Source organism: Odocoileus virginianus, unplaced genomic scaffold (assembly GCF_023699985.2).
Source record: "Odocoileus virginianus isolate 20LAN1187 ecotype Illinois unplaced genomic scaffold, Ovbor_1.2 Unplaced_Contig_79, whole genome shotgun sequence".
NCBI lineage: Eukaryota > Metazoa > Chordata > Mammalia > Artiodactyla > Cervidae > Odocoileus > Odocoileus virginianus.
Genome location: NW_027224396.1, coordinates 12153 through 38419, shown reverse-complemented (window position 1 = coordinate 38419; position 26267 = coordinate 12153). Strand labels below are relative to the sequence as shown.

At 41.9% G+C, this 26267-nt stretch overlaps 1 pseudogene; it reads left to right on the top strand.

The window, feature by feature from the left end:
* The first annotated feature begins 10976 nt into the window (after positions 1-10976).
* LOC139034248 (olfactory receptor 6C6-like) lies at positions 10977-11955 on the top strand (annotated as a pseudogene).
* The last annotated feature ends 14312 nt before the right edge of the window (positions 11956-26267 follow it).

Below are 26267 nucleotides of genomic sequence, written 5' to 3'. Positions count from 1 at the left end.
TGCCCATCGGTATTCCACATGTCTGTATATTTCTCAGCCCTTCATCTGTGCTTATTTAATTGTTCTCCAGTTTCTTCCATCTTCAAGTTGGTATCCCTTCTGCCCTTGTATTTCAGACACTTAGCTTTCCTGTTTTGGTGAAGGCAATGCTGGCAAGACCACTGTAAGGCCAGACTAAGCAAAGAACTTAGTCTGAATCAACTCACAAGAATCAACAATAATCAACTCACATTTTGAGGAAACAAAGTTTGACATTTCAAACAAAAACCTAAACTGGAAAAATGGATTGGCATGTGTGAGATTGGTGGGTTTGCATCTATTAATTTAGCTTGGAAAGTTTGGAAATTCTCATGCATAGTCTTTTATATGATGTTCTTGTGTGTGTGTGTGTGTGTGTGTGTGTGTGTGTGTGTGTGTGTGTGTGTGTGTGCATGCACACCCCTAGGCTCTTTCTTAGCTCCAGAACAGCTAAATTAACCTATTTAGTAACAAATGTATCTTTTGAGAATCATCAGTTGCTCAAAAAAAAAAAAAAATCACTGATGAGAGAAAGAATTCAGGTTCCAAAACCCTTATTTAATTTAGAAAAAAAAATTTGGATATTCATGTTGTCTAGTAATCACTTCAAAACATGGCCTACTGTACATTGTTGACTTAAAAGATTACAAATTTATGAAAAAATTCAAATCCTCTGATTCTGCTCTTCAGAATGAATATTCTAACCAGGGGGAAAATATTGGTAGAAAGTTTGCCTCTCCAGTATCAAGAAGGTTGGAGGAACTGGATGGTGTTAGAGCATATGGCGTATAGAGAGACTTGTTTCAGAGAGGATGGAGAAAGGTGTCACTCAAAAAATCCAACTTCTGAAATGCTGATCTTCAGCTATTTAAATCCTTGGTTCCTGGTAAACACTGTTCTTTTTCAAGATGCTGTGTTGTGGGTATCCCAGGGGTAGAGTGAGTTGACTTGCTTCTCCTTAACTTCTTAGAGGGGGTTGCCCTGTGGATTGTGGGTAGAATTAGCCGTGAAGAAGAAGTAGGTTTACATATTAGCTTTTCTAACACCAACCATTTGGAGTAGTAAGGCCCTAACCTGCAGAGTGACAAATTTCCAGTGCCTAGAATATGTGATTTTGCCTTTATAATCAAGGCAAGGATAAGCTTGCACAGGCATAGACTTAAATAGGCCAAGATTAAGACCTCCCATGATACATAGCAACTTTTCAAATAAAGGATGCTAAACTTCTACTATACTAAACAGCTCTGTACTGTTTGAGCAGTGCAGTAGAGACCTGCACTGAAGATCCCAGCCTGAGCATCTTGTTCAAGGACCTACCTCACTCTCCAACAAAGTTCCCAAAGTGGGGTTCCAAGGCCCAGTAGCCTCATACTTTGCACAGTTCAGATCCACCTCCCCCAGCCTAAGAACTCCCAGAGCACACTTGGCAAACCATCACCCACAGGGAAAATCTAGGAGACCCCTGAGCTAAGAATGGTTTTTCAATTTTTAAAGAGCCATTAAAGAAAAAAAGAAATGACAGATACACAGCAGAGACTACATATGGCCTGTAGGACCTCAGATATACACTAAATGTCCCTGTACAGAAGACGCTTGCTGACCCTGCACAGATAGGCCCATTCAAGAATGGATATAGAGTTGCCTCCTCTTCATTCAGGAAGAAGTTACCATTTAGGAAGGTAGTTACCATCTATGAGCACAGAAAGGGGAACCAGAGAAGTGACCAAACTTTTATCTTAAAAATAGGTGTTCATGCACCAGAATTTCACTTATCTTTTTCTCTAGATTCCTTTCAAGATTGGTTTCCAGGTAATATACTGGTAATTACAGGTAACATAATAAACCAGGTAATATACTCCCCTTTCCCCCACTCAAATTTATAATGTGCTGTTCAGGAGGGCTCACTGTGTCGTGTTGAGACCTGTGCAGTCAGGAGATGGCCTCCATAGCCTGCTCCCCACCGTGCACCCCGGGTAAGAAGATGGCCAGGAACTGTCTGTCAGCAACACAGGCCCAGCTGAGGTGAGAGGCAAACATGGGAGGGGCTTGGCTCAGGAGGCCAAGAATCAATATCAGTTAAGGGCTGGCCAAGAAGGTAGCCCTTCATATTAGGAAGAGGTGGCAAGAATACACAAAAGAAGTGTACAAAAAAGATCTTCACGACCCAGATAATCATGATGAAGTGATCACTCCCCTAGAGCCAGACATCCCAGAATGTGAAATAAAGTGGGCCTTAGAAAGCATCACTATGAACAGAGCTGGTGGAGGTGATGGAATTCCAGTTGAGCTATTTCAAATCCTGAAAGATGACACTGTGAAAGTGCTGCACTCAATATGCCAGCAAATTTGGAAAACTCAGCAGTGGCCACAGGACTGGAAAAGGTCAGTTTTCATTCCACATCCCAAAGAAAGGCAATCCCAAAGAATGCTCAAACTACCACACAATTGCACTCATCTCACACGCTAGTAAAGTAATGCTCAAAATTCTCTAAGCCAGGCTTCAGCAATATGTGAACTGAGAACTTCCAGATGCTCAAGCTGGTTTTAGAAAAAGCAGAGGAATCAGAGATCAAATTGCCAACATCCACTGGATCATCAAAAAAAACAAGAGAGTTCCAGAAAAACATCTACTTCTGTTTTATTGACTATGCCAAAGCCTTTGACTGTGTGGATCACAATAAACTGTGGAAAATTCTGAAAGAGATGGAAACACCAGATCACCTGACCTGCCTTTTGAGAAACCTATATGTACGTCAGGAAGCAACAGTTAGAATGGGACATGGAACAACAGACTGATTCCAAATAGGAAAAGGAGTACATCAAGGCTGTATATTGTCACCCTGTTTATTTTTAACTTACATGCAGAGTACATCATGAGAAATGCTGAGCTGGAAGAAGCACAAGCTGGAATCAAGATTGCCGGGAGAAATATCAATAACCTCAGATATGCAGATGACACCACCCTATGGCAGAAAGTGAAGAAGAACTAAAGAGCCTCTTGATGAAAGTGAAAGAGGAGAGTGAAAAAGTTGGCTTAAAGCTCAACATTCAGAAAACTAAGATCATGGCATCTGGTCCCATCACTTCATGGCAAATAGATGGGAAAAAAGTGGAAACAGTGTCAGACTTTATTTTTTTGGGCTCCAAAATCACTGCAGATGGTGATTGCAGCCATGAAATTAAAAGACGCTTACTCCTTGGAAGGAAAGTTACGACCAACCTAGATAGCATATTAAAAAGCAGAGACATTACTTTGTCAACAAAGGTCTGTCTAGTCAAGGCTATGGTTTTTCCAGTGGTCATGTAAGGATGTGAGTGTTGGACTGTGAAGAAAGCTGAGAGCCGAAGAATTGATGCTTTGGAACTGTGGTGTTGGAGAAGACTCTTGAGAATCCTTCTGACTGCAAGGAGATCTAACCAGTCCATCTTAAAGGATATCAGTCCTGGGTATTCATTGGAGGGACTGATGCTGAAGCTGAAACTCCAATACTTTGGCCGCCTCATGAGAAGAGTTGACTTACTTGAAAAGACCCTGATGCTTGGATGGATTGGGGGCAGGAGGAGAAGGGGACGACAGAGGATGAGATTGGCTGGATGGCATCACCGACTCAATGGGCATGAGTCTGAGTAAACTCCGGGAGTGGTAATGGACAGGGAGGCCTGGTGTGCTGCGATTCATGGGGTCACAAAGAGTCGGACACGACTGAGTGACTGAACTGAACTGAACTGAACTGAAGAAGGAAGCAAGCTCTGAACACGTTTAGTGACAGAAAGCAAAAGAAATTGGACTGGTGGGAAGTTGCTTGGTGGTGGTGGTGGTTTAGTCACTAAGTCGTGTCTGACTCTTGCGACCCCATGGACTGTAGCCTGCCAGGCTCCTCTGTCCATGGGATTCTCCCATGGAATACTAGAGTGGGTGGCCATTTCCTTCTCAGGGGATCTTCCTGACCCAGGAATCAAACCTGGGTCTCCTGCATTGCAGGCAGATTCTTCACCGATTGAGCTACCAGGGATGTCGGGTACGTTGCTTAAAGCCTCGCAAAGAACAAGATCGTGCTAGCTCTTGGTGGAAAGACTCCTTGAGTAAATACTTCTGTTCATCGTCATACCTGTGCTTCTCCTTGTTAAATCTCCAGAGGATGTTCTTGAAGACGTCACAGTCCATTTAAGGACATCACAGTGAAAGTAAAAATGGTTAATTTGTACCAGTGGTTTTCACACATTTTCACCCTAAACTGCTGTCTTTCTGCAGCTCCCCACCCTGGAGGCTAAGGAGATCCCCTGCTCTCCATATGTGTCCAGGTTTCAAGTTCTAGATTACCTGATGTTTAAATCTGAAACTCGGGCCTTCATAGGACACTTTTCCTTCTAAAAAGTATGCACCACTTAGCAAGAAATTCAAATGGGCAAAAGTATTTGCTAAGCTTTTAAACAAACAAAAAAAATCAGCTTTAGAATTTTATGTGGTAATGTGCAATGAATGCAGAAAAACTACCTATAAGTAAAATGTTTTGTTATTTATTTATCTTTCAGGGTTTTCTTTTTTATGATTTTTATTGATTTCCCCATTCCATAATGAATGTGACCAACCAAGGAGAATTCTGTGTTCTGTTACTAAGACTATATTTTACTATTAGGAATTATATAACTTGAGGGAGTATCTTTAAACATTTTAGATTTAAATTATGTTTTCTATTCAAAGAATAATTATCTTTGGGGTATTACGGTGGTGTCAAATCACTCTATATTTGACAACCTCATGTTGCCACACATTGTCACATGGATGAGTGCTGAGAATCAATAAAATGAAAATCCACCTGGTGGCATATAAAAGAAATATATATATATATATATATATGGCCCATTCAAAATAAATGAACATAAACTGTCTGTGCATAAGATTTAATGGCAGATCTACTAGCAAAAACTTTAGAAAAAGTGACTTAAAGATGTAAAAGGAATGTTGTGGAGATGTCAAGAAGTCAATGTGTGAGTAAAATGGAAACATTCAAAATTATAATAAACGTAAAGGAAACCAAAAGGAAATTATAGAGAAGAAAATTACAATAGCTAAAATGTTATAAAATGTACTGAGTTGTGTGTGTGTGCTGTGCTGTCTCCAACATGTATCCAACTCTGTGCTGCAAACTCATGGTCTATAGCTCTTCAGATTTTTCTTCCCATGGGATTCTCCATGCCAGAACACTGGAGTGCATTGTCATTCACTTCTCCAGGGGATCTTCCCAACCCAGGGATCAAACCAGCATCTCTTATGTATAACTTGGATTGGCAGGCAGTGCTCTTTAGCATCAGCTGGGAAGCACATAAATTGTATAAGTCTTAATAAAAATACAAATAAACTTAAATTTTATTCATTTTACTCACTGATATTCAAAATACTGCATCTGAACTTCAAATACCTAATATTCTTAAGCATATATGAAATATTCACAGAAATTACTATGAACTTATCTTAAAGGAAGTGAAATGAAAATGGTTTAGTCGTGTCCAACTCTCTGCAACCCCATGGATTATACAGTCCATGGAATTCTCCAGGCCAGAATGCTGGAGTGGGTAGCCTTTCCCTTCTCCAGCGGACTTGCCCAACCCAGGAATTGAACTGGGGTCTCCTGCATTACAGGTGGATTTTTTTTTGCCAACTGAGCTAAGAGCATAAAGGAAGTTCCAAAGATTTCTATAGGATTAAACTCTTGGAAGTATGATTTCTAATTATAATGGAACTAGGTAAGACAGAGTAGCAAAGGACTAGAAAGCCACCCAATAATTAATTTTGAAAATTAACATAATTCTATATAGTCATTTGGTCAAAGAAATCATCAAGTCAATAGAGAAAACTTTGAACTATTTGACAAAAAAATGTAACTTAGAGATATCTAAAATATATTTAGGGAAAATTGGTGTAATTAAATGTATGCTTTGTTGTTGTTGTTCAGTTGCTAAGTTGTGTCTCTTTTACAACCCCATGGACTGTAGCCCACCAGGCTCCTCTGTCCATGGGGTTTCCCAGGCAAGAGTCAGTTCAGTTCATTTCAGTCACTCAGTCAGTCCGACTCTTTGTGACCACATGGATTGCAGCATGCCAGGCTTTCCTGTCCATCACCAACTTCCAGAGCTTATTCAAACTCATGTCCATAGAGTCAGAGATGCCATCCAACCATCTCATCCTCTGTCATTCCCTTCTCCTTCTGCCTTCAGTCTTTCCAAGCATCAGGATCTTTTCCAATGAGTCAGTTCTTGGCATCAGGTGACCAAAGTATTGGAGCTTCAGCTTCAACATCAGTCCTTCCAATGAATATTCAGGATGATTTCCTTTAGGATGGACTGGCTTGATCTCCTTGCAGTTCAAGGGACTCTCAAGAGTCTTCCCCAACACCACCGTTCCAAAGCATTAACTCTTTGGCACTCAGCTTTCTTTATAGACCAAATCTCACATCCATACACAACTACTGGAAAAATATAGCTTTGACTAGGTGTACTTTTGTTAGCAAAGTAATGTCTCTACTTTTTAATATGGTGTCTAGGTTGGTCATAACTTTCCTTCCAAGGAGCAAGTGTTCCCATTTCCCTTGCCAAGGAAACTCCTGACCCAGGGAATGAACCAGAGTCTCCTGCATTGGCTGGCAGATTCTTTATCACTGAGCCCCTATAGAAAAGACAAAAGCCAAAAATCAATTATCTAAGCCAGTGATGTCTGATACAATAGCTTCTACCCAAATACAGCTTTAAGCACTTGAAATATGGCCAATATGAATTAAATATTTATCATTTCAAACTTAAATGTATATACCCACATGTGGCAAGGAGTTGTCATATTGTATAAATCTACATAATGCTATCAATGGTCTAAAAAAAAAAGAAGTAGCTTACATTCAAATATACTTTGTAGACAGATTACTGAGATAGAATTTAGCTGCAAATTTCACCTCTTTGAGGTATATAGTTTGATAAACTTTGACAAACATATATAGTCACACAAACACCACCACAATCAAAATGTAAGTTCCCATCACCCTAAAATTTCCCTCATGACACTTCTGTAGCCAATCACTCTGCCTCTAAAATTACAAATCAGATTTCTGTCTCAATAGTTAGTGTTTTCTAGAATTATAGAAATTGGATCATAAAGAATAAGATACTATCATTCTAGCTTTTTCACTTAGTATATATATTTTTAATATTCAGCTGTGAGTTTTTTTCTATATTACTTGTTTATCTATTGCACTGTATGTGTATGCCACTTCCTAAGCCATTCACCAGTGATGGACATTGGATTAGACATTAACACAACATGTTTTTCATAGATCAATTCGGTTCACTTGAAGGATCAAAAAGAACTTCATTAAAAATCCATTCCACCCCAAGCTTCATCTCAAGTCTGTTAATAAATTATCCTTAATTATTATTTACAAATAATATGTGTACATAGCTAGGTGCCAGAGTATAAAACAATTTACAACAAGGCCTAAACTTGCTTCTGTTTCTCATCAGGAGCAAGGCAATGTATTGTTGTTGTTCATTGTTTAATCACTCAGTTTTGTCCCACTCTTTGTGACCCCATGGGCTGCAGCACTCCAGGCTTCCTTGTCCTTCACCATCTCCTGGAGCTTGCTCAAACTCATGTCCACTGAGTCAGTGATGCCATCCAACCATCTTGTCCTCTGTCATCCCCTTCTCCTCCTGCCCTCAATCTTTCCCAGCATCAGGATGGTATGAATCAGCTTCATATTTTCAAAGACTGACCTGGGGCAAAGGACAGCTGACAATCATGCAGACATTTCATTGCTTATTCTACATCACATATGAAATTCCTTTGGGATAATTTCTCTTCAGTTTTTGTTTAAAGAAGATTACCATGGTGTCTTTTATTTCCAAAATTAGTACTTTTGGGACTCTAATCCCTACAAGAATTTCTTTTTTTTTTTCCTCTGTTTATTTCAGTAGATCCCTTGAGACTGTAGTTGGAGGAAAATGATAAAACTGTAGCATATTATAAATGTATGGAGAGTAATGCAGGATCTTTCTTGGATCCATTACATATCTTTCATCACATGATGCCCTGGTCTTTTTTCCATTTCCACATTTTGTTTTAATTCATTTTAAAGAAAAACTACTTTAAGGTTTGGAATGATAGCATTATATCAATAAGAACAATATTTCACAAAACATGATTTACCTGGAATAGAAGGAAGAAGAAATACATTCAAATTATTGATTTTTGAGTCCTGACCCACAATGTGAGTATGAATTTGAGAGATATAGAAATTCTTTACAGAAGCAAAATATGTACACCTTGCCTCTTGCCACAAAAACCATGGTAATAGATTTCTAGATTAGATAATAAAATGTGATTGTAAAAGAAAGTAAAACTGTAGTTTTGTTAACATGTATTTCTTCCATGTATATGTAGGCAATCAATAGATAAAGCAGATTCAAGGAGACAAGTCAACTATAATTTTAACTTAATTTCAAAACCATGAAATAAATCAAAAGCACAATAATTCTAATCCAGGAGTTATATTTGACTAAGGAATTTTTGTTTACAATATCTTAAATGGTAGAGTCATTTTATCTTTGAATATTAACAGTATTGAGGTCTATTTTATTCATTTGTAGTGGCATCTAAGTTTCAATTTCTGATACTCTTTATGAATTAAGTATTGCCCTGGGTAAAATGATATGTAGAAAGTACTAAGCAAATCCTCTCTAAAATTTGAGATACCCTAATCCTAGAAGATCAGTTAGACCCACATAGATACATAAAATGTATGACTAACTCCTTGAACACATCTCTCAAGCCAGAAATAGAACAAAGATGAGAGTTATCATAGCAAGCACACATATAAAAATACATATATATGTATAATTGGGACTTCCCTATAGCTCAGATGGTAATCTTCAGTTACTACTTAGCAGCTGAAGACTGCAAATCTTCAGTTTCCATTAATAACATTAGATTTATTTGTTAATCACTGCTTTGGAAAATCATATTAAGCATGGGAATCTTCAGTTCAGTTCAGTTCACCTGCTCAGTCAAGTCTGACTCTTTGCATGGACTGCAGCATGCCAGGCTTCCCTGTCCATCACCAACTCCCGAAGCTTATTCAAACTCCTGGCCATGGACTCTGTGATGCCATCCAACCATCTCATTCTCTGTTGTACCCTTGTCCTCCTGCCTTCAATCTTTCCCAGCATCAAGGACTTTTTCCAATGAGTCAGCTCTTCACGTCAGGTGGCCAAAGCTTCAGCTTCAGCATTACTCCTTCCAATGAACACCCAGGACTGATCTCCTTTAGGATGGACTGGTTGGATCTCCTTGCAGTCCAAGGGATTCTCAAGAGTTTTCTCCAACACCACAGTTCAAAAGCATTAATTCTTTGGTGCTCAGCTTTCTTTATAGTTCAACTTTCACATTCATACATGACTACTGGAAAACCCATTGCTTTGACTTGATGGACCTTTGTGGGCAAAGTATTGTCTCTGCTTTTTAATATGCTATCTAGGTTGGTCATAGTTTTATCATGGAAATCTTAGTGTTTTTCTTTTTTCAAATAGCGAAAACAGTAATAGGATAGCAAAATTAAAAGTATAAATGCACAAGAATAAATTCAAATGTAAAAGTGCTTTAGTAAATCATTTCTTTTAAAAAGTTTGCAAGCAATGCATATACTGAAATAAACTAACATGTTTAACACTGAAAAGTTTAGTACAACATGGAAATAAATAGAATTCTTATACATAGAAAGGATAGAGAGTAATTTGATTCTTGGTGTATTCAATAGTTTAATGAAGAATACGAAGGAGGTAAGAAATATAGTGCCCCAAATTATGTAGAAACATTTAGGGATACATATCAATAAATATTAGATGAAATAAAATTACACAATATTTCTCATTAAAATGTTTGCTTTTGTCATGTTTTATTTGTCATATATACTGAAATAACTATCCATTTTAGTACAGCAAAGCCAGTTAAGAAAATTGATATAATAACAGCATACACATACTGCAGAGATTTCAAAACTGTTATACTAGATCTTTAATTATTAGAAATCCGTGTTGCCTTAGTCATTTACCATCACAGGAATTGTAATATAACTAGAAAGGCTAGTTTTGAAAAAGCACCTTGATGCTCATTCTACAAAGACAAACCAACTTTTTGCCTTTGCAGATGTTATATAAAAATGAAAGGAAAAAACATTTAAAATAACTGGTGTATTTTTATTTAAATTATATGTGCAGAGTAGAATCAATTTTTAAGGGATGAGCCTGAAAGCACATAAACCAAAAAAAAAAATTTTTTTTTAAGTTCCAGATTAAAAAATGTGAAGAAGTGAAGTGAAGTGAAAGTGGCTTAGTCGTGTCTAACTCTTTGCAACCCCATGAACTATACAGTCCATGGAATTCTCCAGGCCAGAATACTGGAGTGGGTAGTCTTTCCCTTCTCCAGGGGATCTTCCCAACCCAGGGATCGAACCCAGGTCTCCCACATTGCAGGTGGATTCTTTACCAGCTGAGGCATAAGGGAACCTTGAAAGATTGTGAGGAATATTATAATGAAGAAAAGTAATGTATGGGAAAATTTTAAATTGAGTGTAGCATGCTATCATTGGCATTTTCAGACTGGAGAAATCACTTTTAACTAGACAAAATGGAAAATATATACCTTTTTCTTCTTTAGTTTTAATATATACATGATAATATATATTCAGTAAAATATATATTTAGTTAACAGAAATCTATTTACTTCATATATATATATATAATATAATATATATATTTAAATATATATATTAGGTGAATTTATATACTTTTTTGCTAATTTTTTATATATTTTGGTTTACATAAAAAATTATACATTTATATGTTAAGATGTTTATTTATACTGTTATATTCTTTTATACATGTGCAATTTTTTGTCTTCTTTCTTACGTAGATTTGATAAGGCTAAAAAGAGAAATGAAGAACCTATCAGTGGAAATAGAATTCAGTCTCTTGGGATTGACTGATGACCCACAATTACAAACTGATTTTCGTGTTTCTCTTTCTCAGTTACACATTGAGCCTGACAGGGAATGTAATCATTATCCTCCTCACCCTGCTGGATATTCGCCTCAAAACTTCAATGTATTCCTTTCTTCGTAGTTTCTCATTTTTAGAAATCATATTCACAATGGTATGTATTCCCAGATAACTGGTCACCATGGTGACTAAGAAAAAACCATTTCATATAATAATTGTGCAGCTCAATTATTCTTCTTCCTTTTATTGGGAGTTACAGAGTATTACTTTCTGGCTTCCATGTCCTATGACCGCTATGTTGCTATCTGCAAACTGCTACATTACCCAGTCATCATGAACAGCAAAGTTTGTTATCAGCTTGTATTCAGCTCTTGGGTAACTGGATACCTAATTATCTTTCCTCCATTTATCATGGGACTCTAGCTGGATTTCTGTGCTTCCAAAGTAATTGATCACTTTATGTGTGAAATTTCTCCTATCCTGCAGATATCCTGCACAGATACACTTGTTCTGGAATTGATGTCTTTTATCTTAGCTATGGTAACACCTGGGGTCACATTGGTATTAGTGATTCTTTCTAACACTTACATCATTAAGACCATTCTGAAATTCCCTTCAGCACAGCAAAGACCCAAAGCTTTTTCCACCTGTACTTCCCACATGACTATTGTCTCCCTGACATATGGAAGCTGTATCTTTATGTATGAAAAACCATCTGCAAGAGAACCGGTAACTGTATCCAAAGATGTAGCTTTGTTGTACACTTCAGTTACCCCTTTACTAAATCCTTTCATTTGCACCCTAAGGAACCAACAGGTGAAAGAACCCTTCTGGGACAGGTCACAAAAGATGCTGTGTTTTTCAAAAAAGCATTTATTTAAAGGCCACAAGTCATAATATCATCACAACAACAACAAAAAAAAATATGTTTCATGAATTTGTTCTGGTCACATTTTCCTACTTCATTACTTATTTCATAGACGACATTCTCTTCAAGAATCTTATAGCTCAGCTTCACCCTTGTACTTTATTCTTTCTAATGAAAACATTTCACCCTGCTATAATAATTTACTTTCTCAAGTCTGTAATTCAAGTTTTAAATATCATCTCCTTATGGCTTCAGTCAGTCAGTCACTTCAGTCTCTCAGTCGTGTCCGACTCTTTGCGACCCCATGAATCGCAGCATGCCAGGCCTCCCTGTCCATCACCAACTCCCGGAGTTTACTCAAACCCATGTCCATCAAGTCAGTGATGCCATCCAACCATCTCATCCTCTGTCATCCCCTTCTCCTCCTGCCCCCAATCCCTCCCAGCATCAGGGTCTTTTCCAATGAGTCAACTCTTTGCATGAGGTGGCCAAAGTACTGGAGTTTCAGCTTCCAATGAACACCCAGGACTGATCTCCTTCAGGATACACTGGTTGGATCTCCTTGCAGTCCAAGGGACTCTCAAGAGTCTTCTCCAACACCACAGTTCAAAAGCATCAATTTTTTGGCACTCAGCTTTCTTCACAGTCCAACTCTCACATCCATACATGACCACTGGAAAAACCATAGCCTTGACTAGACAGACCTTTGTTGGCAAAGTAATGTCTCTGCTTTTTAATATGCTATCTAGGTATATGGCTTACCAGTGTCTAAAAATCATGACTTTGAATAAAATATGCTTTGTGTAAGTGTGAGGCTCTGAGAGTGGCTCAGATGGTAAAGAACCTGCCTGCAATGCAGGAGATGTAGGTTCAATCCCTGGGTTGGGAAGATCCCCTGGAGAAGGAAATGGCAACCCATTCCAGTATTTTTGCCTGGAAAATCCCATGGACAGAGGAGCCTGGCAGGCCTATAGTCCATGGGGTCACAAAGAGTCAGACATGACTGAGCAACTAACACTCCCCCCCCCGACTTATATATTTTTTTTCTGTTTAAGTGTATCTTGCTGTGTGTAATTTATTAATTAAAGATATATTTATCATGTATCTATCTTATGTCCAATACTGTGAGTAGCTCAATCTTTTCTTTAAGAAGCTTCTTTTATAAAACAAAACAAAATGGCTCTGTATTGCTGTCCAGTATATAATTAGTGTTGCAACAAATATTGCCAAAAGTATTAAGGGGCATATTGGGTGGCTTCTGAGTAATCTTGGAGTTCAGGAAGGGATTTCAGGAGACAGTGAAAGTTATGCTAACTATGCTGTCATTAAATATATACAGAAGGACAGTATACTGAGACAGAAGTATATGCAAATAACAGAGAAGTTTTAGAGAACCACATACATTTAGAGAATTAGTATATGCAATGCTTAGACCAGGATTTTGAGATATTCACCCTGTTCAATCAAGGCTTCACCACATACACCACAGGGAACACTGAACAGAGTATTTAAATTTTTTGTCTCCAATTCTCTACATGTAAAGTAGTAATAATGTAACCAATATCTCATGGTTCAGTAAATATATAATATTAGAAATACCTAGCACTCAGTAAAAGAAAAGGCTTTTTTCTTAAACAATTCAAAAAAACACAATATTGTAAAGCAACCATCCTCCAATTAAAAATAAATTTAATAAAATTGTTTAAGCTAATACTTAATGTATTTTTTTAATGGTGGTAACAACATGAAGGGTCTTGTGTGCTGGAATAGTATTCTGGACTGAAAGTTGATATAACAATTAATTTAAAATGGTAGTACATAAGAACCACTTAGGTAGTCTCACAATATAATTTTAAGTTATTATTCTCAGTGAGTCCAAGTCATTATGTCTAGGAAACCATCCATATAACCTCAATTAATATACACTCAGGCCATTTTGAGGTGCTTTTCATTAACTGATATTTAAAAAATAAATAAATAAATAAATAATCATTGAAATTACATGTAAGATGTAATCTTTAATATTGAAATTTCTTGCTTTGGGAAGTCACTCTTGAAAATGATGCTGTATGTGATTAATATTAAGGTGAAAGGGGCAAGTGAGGGAAATATTTCTCTTAACTCTGAAAAAAATTTGAAGTTTAGTACATAAATACGACAGTGGCTCTACAACACAGTCAGAGATACTTAGGAAAGAACAATGAGAAATTTTATTAAACTTAATATTTGGGAGGTAATGGTGCAGGGGGAATATAAATATTCCTTGTCCATTCCCCATTTCCACATTCAGAAAATATATATTGAATAAATTTTAGGAAACATTTTGTAATCATCTCATAAAGTTTTAATCACACATAAATTATGAAAAAAGGCATATTTATCCATGAAGAATCAGATTTCCCAGTTGAATGAAGATGAAATAACTTGAAGATATTTTAGATGTAAATAATTCCTATTTTCTATGTTCCTCCCTAAGTAATATTGAGTTTGCCTTTGATCTAATTGTTAAAAATATTGTTAACAGTTAATTAAGTCATCCAATTATAATGTAGGGAAATGATGTCTTACCATGTTTTCCATCACTCACAACTCCTCTTTCTAACATGCCATTACTCCCCTCAGAAGTTCCAGTTTCATGTGGTCTTATTTTAGTGTAAGTGTGTATGACCTGTCAGCAAATTTCCACTCAAGAAGCCAAAGCAAAGAAAAGAATATTTATTTTATCTGTTTTGGAGTACTGTCATAGGTTTTAACCAGGGGCTAAATTATAACTGTTATACTCTATTGCTTCTTAATATTGTGCTAAGAATCAGAGCTGTCTTATCCCCAGATATTGGAAGTTTCTCTCCAAAAGACAGAACCTTCACTGTTGACAATGCAACATAAGAAAGTTGATATTCTCATATCTCATGCCCCGGAATTTCCTCCACTCACTTTCCCAGTAACCCAATCAAAGAGTCCTTCTTAGTTATATCAGCAAACTACATTCTCATTTCATCCTGAAGTCGACTCCTTACTTTACATTTTCCACCAGTCCTCTTATGAGTATGTTTCACATGGAACAGTTGAAGTGTGAGATATCAGATTAATCATAGCTTTGACCTGATCATATTACTCTACAGTTACAGCAATTTTGAGAATTAAACTTGGCTTTTCAGACAGAATAAGAAAGAAATAGACAATTAAGATTATTGTTAAAGTGCAACATACCACATTACAAGTTGAAGAATAAAAATCTAACTTTCATCTCAATAGACATAGAAAAAGCTTTCCAACATACTCTCTAAATGCAATATGTTGCTGCAAATGGCAGAATTTCACTATTTTTCATGGCTGCAGAATACACCATTTGTAGCAATATTGAATGGACTAGAGATTATTATACTTAGTGAAATAAGTCAGAGAAAGATAAACTTGTATGATATCACTTATGTGGAGAATCTAACAATTACATTATACAAGTACATAGCAAAACAAAAAACAGACCCCACAGGTATCGAAAAGAAACTACTGGTTAGCAGCAGGGGGCAGGAAGAGGGTAGGGGCAAGATATGATTATGGTATGGATACTGAGATACAAACTACTATGTGTAAAATACATATGCAGCAAGAATATTTTGTGCAGCATAGGGTTTTATAGCTATCTTGTAACATCTTTCAAAGGAGTATAATTTGTAAAAACTAAATTATCATTCTGTATACAATGGAGTAATATGATATTGTAAATCCACTGTATTTCAATATAAATATTTTCACTTTTGAATTAAGATAATTCTCTCATTTCTTTACAGAAAACATTTGACCCTCCAATATTAATTTTGTTATACTGTGATGATTATGCCTCTGGGGCAAAAGAGCATAGAGAAAGAAAAGGTGAAAAAGCGACACAAACAGAAAAAGAAGAGATTGGACTGGAGAACCAGAAGAGAGAGATAAGATTTTAGCAAGATGAAATTCTATTTTTTTGAGAATTTCTTAACCAGCTTCATTCTTACATGGACTTCATTTTCTGAAGCCCTGCATTGTATCTTTAAATGTATAAATAAAGCTTCTCTTGATCTTTATTATATAAATATTTTATCATATATACAGATTTATTTTATCTCTGAGAAAAGTCACCCCATTGATCTCAGATTACTTTCCTCTGACCATGTAAACAATTTGTGAAAAAAGACTTCCATTAACAGGACAACAAACTTACCTTCATTTTTATTACTATCAGCAACTACTTCATCATTAACATTACCACAGTTCTAAAATATTCAAGTGTATGATAAAACAAATTTAAATTTCTTACTGACATACTAAATGTCCATATACTTTTCCAGTTTTCAATGTATCATTAAAAAAGAAAAAAAATTGTTTTAGACAGCACTATATTCTCACTTTCTATTCAACTCCTTTACAGGATAGATAGCTGAAAAGTTTATTTTGAAGATTCAAAATCAAACATAGTCACTGAAAACTGCCAGAAACTAATCTGTGGTGAAATGAGATATTTTCCAGATGAGATAAAATTCTAGTTTCAGTTCAGTTCAGTTGCTAAGTCATGTCTGACTCTTTGTGACCTCATGAACCGCAGCACGCCAGGCCTCCCTGTTCATCACCAACTCCCGGAGTTTACTCAAATACATGTCCATCGAGTTGGTGATGCCATCCAGCCATCTCATCCTCTGTCGTCCCCTTCACCTCCTGCCCACCAATCCCTCCCAGCATCAGGGTCTTTTCCAATGAATCAACTCTTCACATGAGGTGCCCAAAGTATTGGAGCTTCAGCTTCAGCATCAGTCCTTCCAATGAACACTCAGGACTGATTTCCTTTAGGATGGACTGGTTGGATCTCCTTGCAGTCCAAGGGATTCTCAAGAGTCTTCTCCAACACCACAGTTCAAAAGCATCAATTCTTCTGTGCTCAGCTGCCAGGGTCCAGCCTCGGCAGGATCCAGGGGGTACCCTCAGGATGAACGGCGTCAGCGAGAGAGAGAGAGAGAGAGAGAGAGAGAGAGAGAGAGAGAGAGAGACGACACGTGAGACCAGCCTTGATAGGGCCAAGTCTGCGAGGGAGAGAGAGAGAAAGAGAGAGAGAGAGAGTGACCAGACTGTGAGGCTGCCAGGCGGCCTGGACCTAAGTTTTGGCTTCCCCCGAAATGATAAGATTCCCTACCCCCATCAGGTAACCTGGAGCCAGCCAATATGCGCCCAGTAAGAAACAAAGGAAGAGCTGAAAAGCCCGCGAATGCCCAGGTTTGAAAAAGCCCGCGAAAGTTTGTACCAATAAAATTGCTTTGCAAACATGTAACCAATCCGCTTAAGCCAGCTACTAACCGCTTATGCATACCTTATAAATTTGGATAACAGCCTCTGCTCAAGGCTTTTCTGACCTTGCGCCACTGTGTTGGTTGCAGCAGAAAGCCCTGACTCGAGTCAGTAATAAAACTTCCCTTTTTGTAAATTGCATTGTCTTGGAAGTTCTCTCTTCCCGCTCAGGGATTCGGACATCGGGCAGAACATTTGGGGGCTCGTCCGGGATCCCTTGACCGGGGAAAGAGAACACTTCCAGGACAGAGGGGAAGGATAGATAAAAACACCGGTGCTTAGGCAGAACAGGAAAGTCCAGCGTAAATCCGAGGCCCTGCTGGGAAGCAGGAAGGTATCTGGCGCAGAAGAAAGAGTTCTGTAGAGGGGAGCGAGCTGGCATAAGGCCGAGGCCAGCGGACGCGCTGGGAGGCAGCCGATTCTGTGGGAAAGAAAGTTACCCCAAGTCTGGTGAACAGTGGACGCCATTCGGTAAGGTGAACCTGCTACCGGGAGGCAAGAGAATTCAGGGGGCCCGAAAACCCAGCGCTATGTTATCGGCCGACGTTTGTCTGTCCGTGTGTTTGTCTACGCCCCTCCGTGTTTGTGTGTGTGTGCCGGCATTGTCTCTGGTCTCGTTCCCTTCTGATACATCGTTCTTTTTCTCTCTTCTGACTTATTCTCCTTCTCTTCTTCTCTGATCTGCCCTCAACTCCTTTTCTTTTCGGGAGTTTCAGTGAACAGGCGAACGGTTGTGGGGGCAATTGATGAGTCCCGGCCAGGGCTACACTCTGGCGGACTCTGAAGGCCCTACAATAAGTGAGCCTCAGTAACTAGAGCCCGACCGGGTGAAACTCTCCTTTAACATCCCTAACTGAGGACGTGGCCTAAAATTCTTCGTGTGGGCACAGGTCAGGCTTAAAGGCCATTAGGGCGCCTGCCACTTGAAGACTCCCGTGAGAGGATAAGGGGGTCACGGAACGGGCTAGAAACCCCTAGGGTGCCCGCCCCCAGCAAGAAAACTTCCGTGCAATGACGCAGGCACATAAACAGTTCCAAAAGCATACCATAAGCCCAACCTCTTGGCCGCCACCACTCCCGGTAGGATTTTTGGTGGTCGTTCTCAGTGACTTCTCTCTCTCTTTCTTCCCTACCATTTATTCCTTGACCATGGGTCAGGGAGAATCTACCCCACTTTCTCTCATGACTGACCATTTTTCAGATGTCAGGGCCAGGGCCCATAACTTGTCTTTGTTAGTCAAGAAAAGTAAATTAATAACTTTTTGTTCTGCAGAGTGGCCCGCCTTCCAGGTTGGATGGCCTCCGGAAGGCACCTTTCAACCGTCCATAATACAGGCTGTGAAGGAGAAGATTATGGCTCCTGATCCCTGGGGCCATCCGGGTCAAGTCCCCTATGTCATGGTTTGGCAGGATCTAGTGGAAAACCCGCCTAAGTGGTTAAAACCTTTCGTTCACAAACCTCCTAGTTCTTCTAATTCACAGGTCCTGGTGATGGAGAACCCCTCCGGAGGAAACCAAAAAGAAAGAGGATGCAAAACTAGTCTTTCAGGAATCATCTTGTCCAAACCTGATAGACCTAGAAACGGAGATGGGGCCTCCGCCATATGTGCCCTCCTTGCAATCCCCTCCGAGGAGAGAAGCTCCCACGGGTGAACCGAGAGGATTAAGAGGGCCAACGGGAACCGACCATGAGGGGGGACCAGCATTGGGGACCCGGGGGAGAACTAGGGGAGATAGGGGTGGGCAAGACCCTGGGGACCCAGAGTTACCTTCATCCACTGTTCAGGCGCTCCCCGTCCGAGTGGGACCAGCTAACCCGGGCGGAGAGCGAACCTATCAGTACTGGCCCTTTTCCACGAGTGACCTGTACAATTGGAAAACCCAGAACCCTCCTTTCTCAGAGAAGCCCCAAGGCCTCATTGACCTCTTAGATTCCATTTTGTTCACTCACAACCCCACCTGGGACGATTGTCAGCAGCTGTTACAGGTGCTCTTCACCACAGAAGAACGGGAGCGAATCCTGGCAGAGGCGCGGAAACGGGTCCCGGGGGCCGACGGGAGGCCAACCGCCCAGCCTCATCTCGTGGACGAGGGGTTTCCTCTGTTGCGGCCTAACTGGGATTTTGAGCGGGTGGAAGGTAGGGAGCGTCTCCGAGTGTACCGCCAGACTCTGATGGCTGGCCTGCGGGCCGCAGCTAGGAAGCCGACAAATTTGGCGAAGGTAAATTTAGTAAGGCAAGAGCCCACTGAGAGCCCGGCAGCCTTCCTAGAGAGGCTGATGGAAGCCTTTAGGCAATATACACCTATGGACCCCCAGGCTGAGGAATCACGCGCTGCAGTTCTACTAGCGTTTGTGAATCAGGCAGCCCCAGATATTAGGAAGAAATTACAAAAGATAGAGGGGTTGGGAGAACAGACAATACAGGATTTACTGAAAGCAGCTGAAAAGGTATTTAATAATAGGGAGACCTCAGAAGAAAGGGAAGAACGAATTCGACGGGAGGAAAGGGAATTAGCTGAGAAGATCAGGAAGGAAGATAGAGAATATAGAACGAGGGAAAACCGGAAGAACCAGAGGGAGCTAGCCCAGATTCTTTTGCGGGGATAAAGGCCGGAACAGAATTGAGGGAACCTCGAGACCCCCGGACGGGAGAAAAAGAGAAACCAAAAAGGCAGGCCCTAAAGAAGGATCAGTGCACCTACTGCAAAGAACAGGGGCACTGGAAAAACGAGTGCCCTAAGAGGGACTCGAGGAGAGGAATGACCCAGAGAGAGAAAATCTCCCCTGGAACTCGAGTTCTATATGCGGGGGAAGACAGTGACTAGGGGAGTCAAGGCTCGGCACCCCTCCCCGAGTCCTGGGTAACCATACATGTGGAGGGGAAACCCGTTGGCTTCATGGTAGATACTGGCGCCCAACACTCTGTTTTAAATAAAAAGCTGGGACCAATGTCTAAGAAAACCAGCATAGTGCAAGGAGCCACGGGGACAAAAAGATATTTTTGGACCACAGAACGAAAAGTAAACCTGGGGACCCACCAGGTGTCCCATTCGTTTTTGGTGATACCAGAATGCCCAGCCCCTCTACTTGGAAGAGACTTGTTGACTAAAGTTAATGCTCAGATCCATTTTGACCCTGGGTGGGAATGTCAGTCACGGATGGACTTGGACAGCCGATACATGTCTTATCCCTAGCCTTAAGAGATGAATACAGACTTTTTGCGCCTAAGCCCTCAGAGGTTATAGCACCAGATGTACAACCGTGGGTCCATAAATACCCATTGGCCTGGGCAGAAACAGCAGGAATGGGACTGGCCAAACAGAGACATCTGGTCGTCATCGAGCTAAAGGCCAAGGCAATTCCTGTGAGGGTGAGGCAATACCCTATGAGCCAGGAGGCTCGGCGGGGGATCACTCCCCACATTCGATGGCTCATGGATGCCGGAATTCTCAAGCGGTGCCAATCCCCTTGGAACACCCCCTTACTGCCAGTGAAGAAGCCAGGGGGGACAGATTACAGACCTGTCCAAGACCTGCGAGAAGTCAACAAGCGGGTGAGTGACATACACCCTACTGTCCCTAACCCGTATACCCTCCTGAGCAGCTTACTGCCTGAGTACACTTGATACACTGTGTTAGACTTGAAGGATGCCTTTTTCAGCCTACCCCTGGCGGCCCAGAGCCAGGAGATATTTGCCTTTGAGTGGACCGAGGGGGAGGGCCAACCAGTAGTACAATTAACTTGGACCCGCCTCCCACAGGGGTTCAAGAACTCCCCTACCTTGTTTAATGAGGCTCTGAGTGAGGACCTCTACGAATATCGGGCTTGCCACCCAGAGGTCATTCTGCTACAATATGTAGATGACCTTATGTTGGCTGGAACCACAGAGGAGGCATGCAGCCGTGCCACCGGGGACCTCTTACAGACCCTAGGCACCTTGGGGTATCGCGCTAGTGCAAAGAAGGCACAAATAGCCCAGCAAGAGGTCACCTATTTGGGGTATAAGATCAGGCAGGGGCAAAGGTGGCTAACCCAGGCCATGAAGGAAACAATATTGCAGATACCAGAGCCCAAGACCCCCTGCCAGGTGAGAGAGTTTCTGGGGACTGTTGGATATTGCAGACTGTGGATCATGGGGTTTGCTGAGAAGGCCCGGCCCTTGTATGAGGGAAGTAAAGAGACCCCAAACTGGACTTGGACTGAGCCAATGAAACAGGCTTTCCAGACACTCAGACGGGCCCTACTAGAAGCCCCAGCCCTTGCCCTGCCTAACCCAAATAAGCCATTCCAGCTGTTTGTAGATGAAAAGCAAGGAATAGGAAAGGGGGTCTTGATGCAACAATGGGGACCATGGAAGCGGCCGGTGGCATACCTTTCGAAGCGATTAGACCCGGTGGCCGCTGGGTGGCCCCCTTGCCTTCGCATCATTGCAGCCACTGCCCTCCTCGTCTGCGACGCTGACAAGTTGACGTATGGACAGCAACTCTCGGTTTTCACCCCCCACGCCATCGAAGGGGTTTTGAAGCAGCTGCCGGTTAAGTGGATCTCCAATGCCTGCTTGACACATTACCAGGCCCTGCTGCTCGATGCCCCACGGGTGCGTTTTCAGACCCCTTGCTTCCTGAATCCAGCCACGCTCTTACCTAACCCAGAGAAAGACCGCCCTCTCCATGATTGCAGTGAGATACTGGCTGAGGCCCTGGCAGCATGAAAAGACTTAACTGATGTACCCCTAAACAACAGTGAGCTAGTATGGTTCACCGATGGGAGCAGCTATGTAAAAGATGGGCAAAGGAAGGCGGGAGCCGCCATAGTTGATGATTCAGGACAGACGATATGGGCTGAGACACTTCCCCCAAACACTTCTGCACAAAAAGCAGAATTGATTGCCCTAATACAGGCTCTGGAGCAAGCCAAAGGGAAGAGAGTCACCATTTTCACTGACAGCCGATATGCTTTCAGCACTGCCCATATTCAAGGTCCCATATACCAAGAAAGGGGATTTCGGACAGCTGAGGGAAAAGAGGTCAAAAATTTGCCTGAGATTCGCAGGCTCCTGGAAGCTGTCCAACTGCCCCGGGCAGTAGCAATAGTACATGTCCCCGGTCACCAGAAAGGAGAAGACCCTAAGGCACGGGGCAATCGTGCCGCTGATGCGGCCGCTCGAGAAGCGGCTAGCCGGGACTACACCGCCCCCATATTAGCCGTGGGACTTCCACCTCCTGGCATGGGGACTTTGCCACCAGTTCCCGAATATTCCCTCCCTGATCTCGCCTGGATCAACAAGGAAACCACCCTCCAGAAGGATGACCAAGATGGATGGTACCGAGACCAAAACAACAACCTGATATTGCCTGTCACCCTGGGTCGTCACCTGTGTGAACACCTGCACACAACTACACACTTGGGAGAAAAAAGACCCTAACACTTCTCCAGACGGCCTGCCTGAGGTTCCCTCAACAAAATGCAACTGTACGAGAGATAATTCAGGCTTGCAAAGCATGCCAGCTGATGAGGGCAGAGAAGAAGCAGCACTCGGGAACGAGGTACCGAGGGGAAAAGCCAGGGCAACACTGGGAGATAGATTTCACTGAGGTAAGGCCAGGCAAGTATGGGTACCGCTATCTGTTGGTTCTGGTAGATACCTTCTCGGGGTGGGTGGAAGCTTTCCCCACTAAGGGAGAGACAGCAATAGTGGTTGCTAAAAAGATCTTAGAGGAAATAGTGCCTAGGTATGGGCTGCCAGTGACTATGGGCTCTGATAATGGACCTGCCTTTGTGAGCCAGATTGTACAAGGGCTGGCCCAAGCTCTGGGGACGAAATGGAAGTTACATTGTGAATATAATCCCCAGAGCTCAGGACAGGTTGAGAGAATGAATCGGACCCTAAAAGAAACTTTGACAAAGTTGGCAATAGAGACTGGCGGGGACTGGGTGACCCTCCTTCCCTTCGCACTCTTTTGGGCGCATAACACCCCTTATAAGCTGAATCTTACCCCTTTTGAGATTCTGTATGGAAGACCCCCTCCTGTGTGTCCTATTTTCGAGGGAAAATGCCTGCCACCCCCTACTTTGGGACAATTCCAGCAAACAGTGATGGCATTAAGTAAGGTGCATAACCATGTTTGGAAATTGATTCGAGAGATATACGAGGGCCAAAATAAGAGGGCCCTCCCCTCACATAATATTGGCCCAGGTGATTGGGTTTGGGTAAAACGACACCAATCTAAAGTATTAGAACCTAGATGGAAAGGCCCTTATGTTGTTCTCCTTACCACTCCTACCGCTGTCAAGGTCGACGGGATTGGACCCTGGGTTCACTGCAATCACGTGCGGCAAGCCACACCGGAAGAACAGGAAAAAGCGCGAGCAGAATGGAAGGCGAGTCCTCACCCGTCAAATCCTTTGAAACTGAAACTCGCCCGCCGGGAGGCCTCCTAATTCTCCTGCTGATGGCAGCTCTCATCGACCCAGGAGCGACCAGTCACAACCCCCATCAACCTGCTAAGATCACCTGGAAACTCAACGACGGGCAAACTCATGAGCTGCTCAATGAGACCTCAGGAATCCACCCTCCGAACACCTGGTGGCCGGACCTGAACTTCGACCTCTCAAGCCTCTTCGCAAAGCAGGACGGTCTCCATGATAAGTACTATAGGGATGGGATAAAAAACCATAGGTTGGGGTTCTGGGCTTGCCCGGGCTATGTAAGAAATAACTGGAAAGCCTGTGGTGGCATAGAAAGCTATTATTGCAGGAGCTGGAGTTGTGTGACCTCTTGTGATGGACCCCGGAGGTGGGATGTTGGAAACAGAGATCTAGTTAGCTTCACCTTCAAGGACCGTAGACACCAGGGGCCTCAGGTACGAGTACAATTTAACCAGGAACAGGCGAAAAAGGAAAACCGCTGGTCCTCAGGACTGACTTGGGGTTTTCAGCTTCACGTAAATTGGCCCGGCCCCTACCCAGGCGAGCTTTTAATCATTAAACAGGTTATTGAGCCGGTGCAGGTACATAGTTTAGGTCCCAATCTGGTCAAAACATTACAGGGGCACAAGGCGACCCCCAAGCCAACCACCTCCAGACCAAGCTCGCCGGGAACATTTAACATCTCCTCTACCCCGAGCCTCAGAGGCAAACTGACGGAAACCCCTGGCCCTCTGGCTGTTACCACTAGCTCAGCAATTCAGGACCCCCTATGGGCCTTAGTGAATGCAGCCTTTACGGTCTTAAACCATACCAACCCTAATGCGACCCAATCCTGCTGGCTTTGTTATAATCTTCACCCCCCCCCCCCTACTATGAGGCCATAGGCCTCAATGTCTCTTACCACTTGTCTTCAGGCCAGAACCCACCCCAATGCCGATGGGAAGAACGCAAGGTTGGCCTCTCAATGAATGAAGTTTGGGGACAGGGACTCTGTTTGGGCACAGTGCCACGTGATAAAACTCCCCTCTGTGCCCGGACTATTAGTAACCTACACTTACACGGCAAAAATTGGATTGTGCCAGAGGTTGGGGGTTGGTGGATTTGTTCACATACTGGGCTAACCCCATGTTTAAATGTGAAGGTTTTTAACCAGAGTCAAGAATTCTGTGTCCTGGTTGCTGTAATGCCAAAAATCTTATACCACCCTGAAGAGGTTATGTCTCACATTGGGACCGGGAAACACTGAGACAAAAAGAGAGCCAGTCAGTGCGATCACCGTGGCAGCCTTGTTCAGTCTTGGGCTGGCAGGGACAGGGACAGGAATAGCTTCACTATCTCTGCAAGGCCAAGGGTTTTCCTCCCTACGAGCTGCTATAGATGAGGATCTAACTCGCATAGAAGAATCAATCAGCCACTTAGAGAAGTCTCTGACTTCCTTGTCTGAGGTGGTCTTGCAGAATAGGAGAGGATTAGACTTGGTTTTTCTCCAGCAGGGTGGGGTCTGCGCGGCTCTGGGAGAAGAATGTTGTTTCTATGCAGACCATACAGGAGTAGTAAGAGAATCTATGGCAAAAGTGAGAGAGGGACTGGCGCAACGCAAGAGGGAACGGGAAGCCCAGCAGGGATGGGTTGAGTCTTGGTTTCAACGCTCCCCCTGGCTGACCACCTTAGTTTCCACCCTCCTGGGTCCACTTATAGTACTGTTATTGACACTCACGTTTGGCCCTTGCATTTTAAACTGGCTAATGTCTTTTATTAAAGAACGTCTAAATACCATTCAGATTATGGTTTGAGGCAACAATATCAGATGTTAGCTCAGGATGAAGAGAAAGATTCCTCTACAGGAACAAGACGACAGGGGGGAATGTGAGGCTGCCAGGGTTAATACCATGACAGGCGGCCTGGACCTAAGTTTTGGCTTCCCCCGAAATGATAAGATTCCCTACCCCCATCAGGTAACCTGGAGCCAGCCAATATGCGCCCAGTAAGAAACAAAGGAAGAGCTGAAAAGCCCGCGAAAGTTTGTACCAATAAAATTGCTTTGCAAACATGTAACCAATCCGCTTAAGCCAGCTACTAACCTCTTATGCATACCTTATAAATTTGGATAACAGCCTTTGTTCAGGGCTTTCTGACCTTGCGCCACTGTGTTGGTTGCAGCAGAAAGCCCTGACTCGAGCCAGTAATAAAACTTCCCTTTTTGTAAATTGCGTTGTCTTGGAAGTTCTCTCTTCCCACTCAGGGATTCGGACATCGGGCAGAACAGTCACATTTCAAATTTTCAGAATTAAGCAAATAACTTTGACAGGTTAACCTACTTTGCATTGGCACTAAATGGTTGATATACTCCCGTAATAGTATTTAAGTGTGATTGGCCTTGGGGAAAATGATCCTTGGGATATTAGAAGGGATTGCTGCTAATTAAACAACCGTTTTAACTTATAGGGGAGAATATCGAATTTTCAAGAAATTGTTTATATTTTAAGTCACAATGGCTGCAATTCAATATGTATTTCTTAATAATAGCTATTTGTGGTGGGTTTGTAGGGCACACTGGTCAATCCCTTGGGATTACAATTATTAATACACTATGAC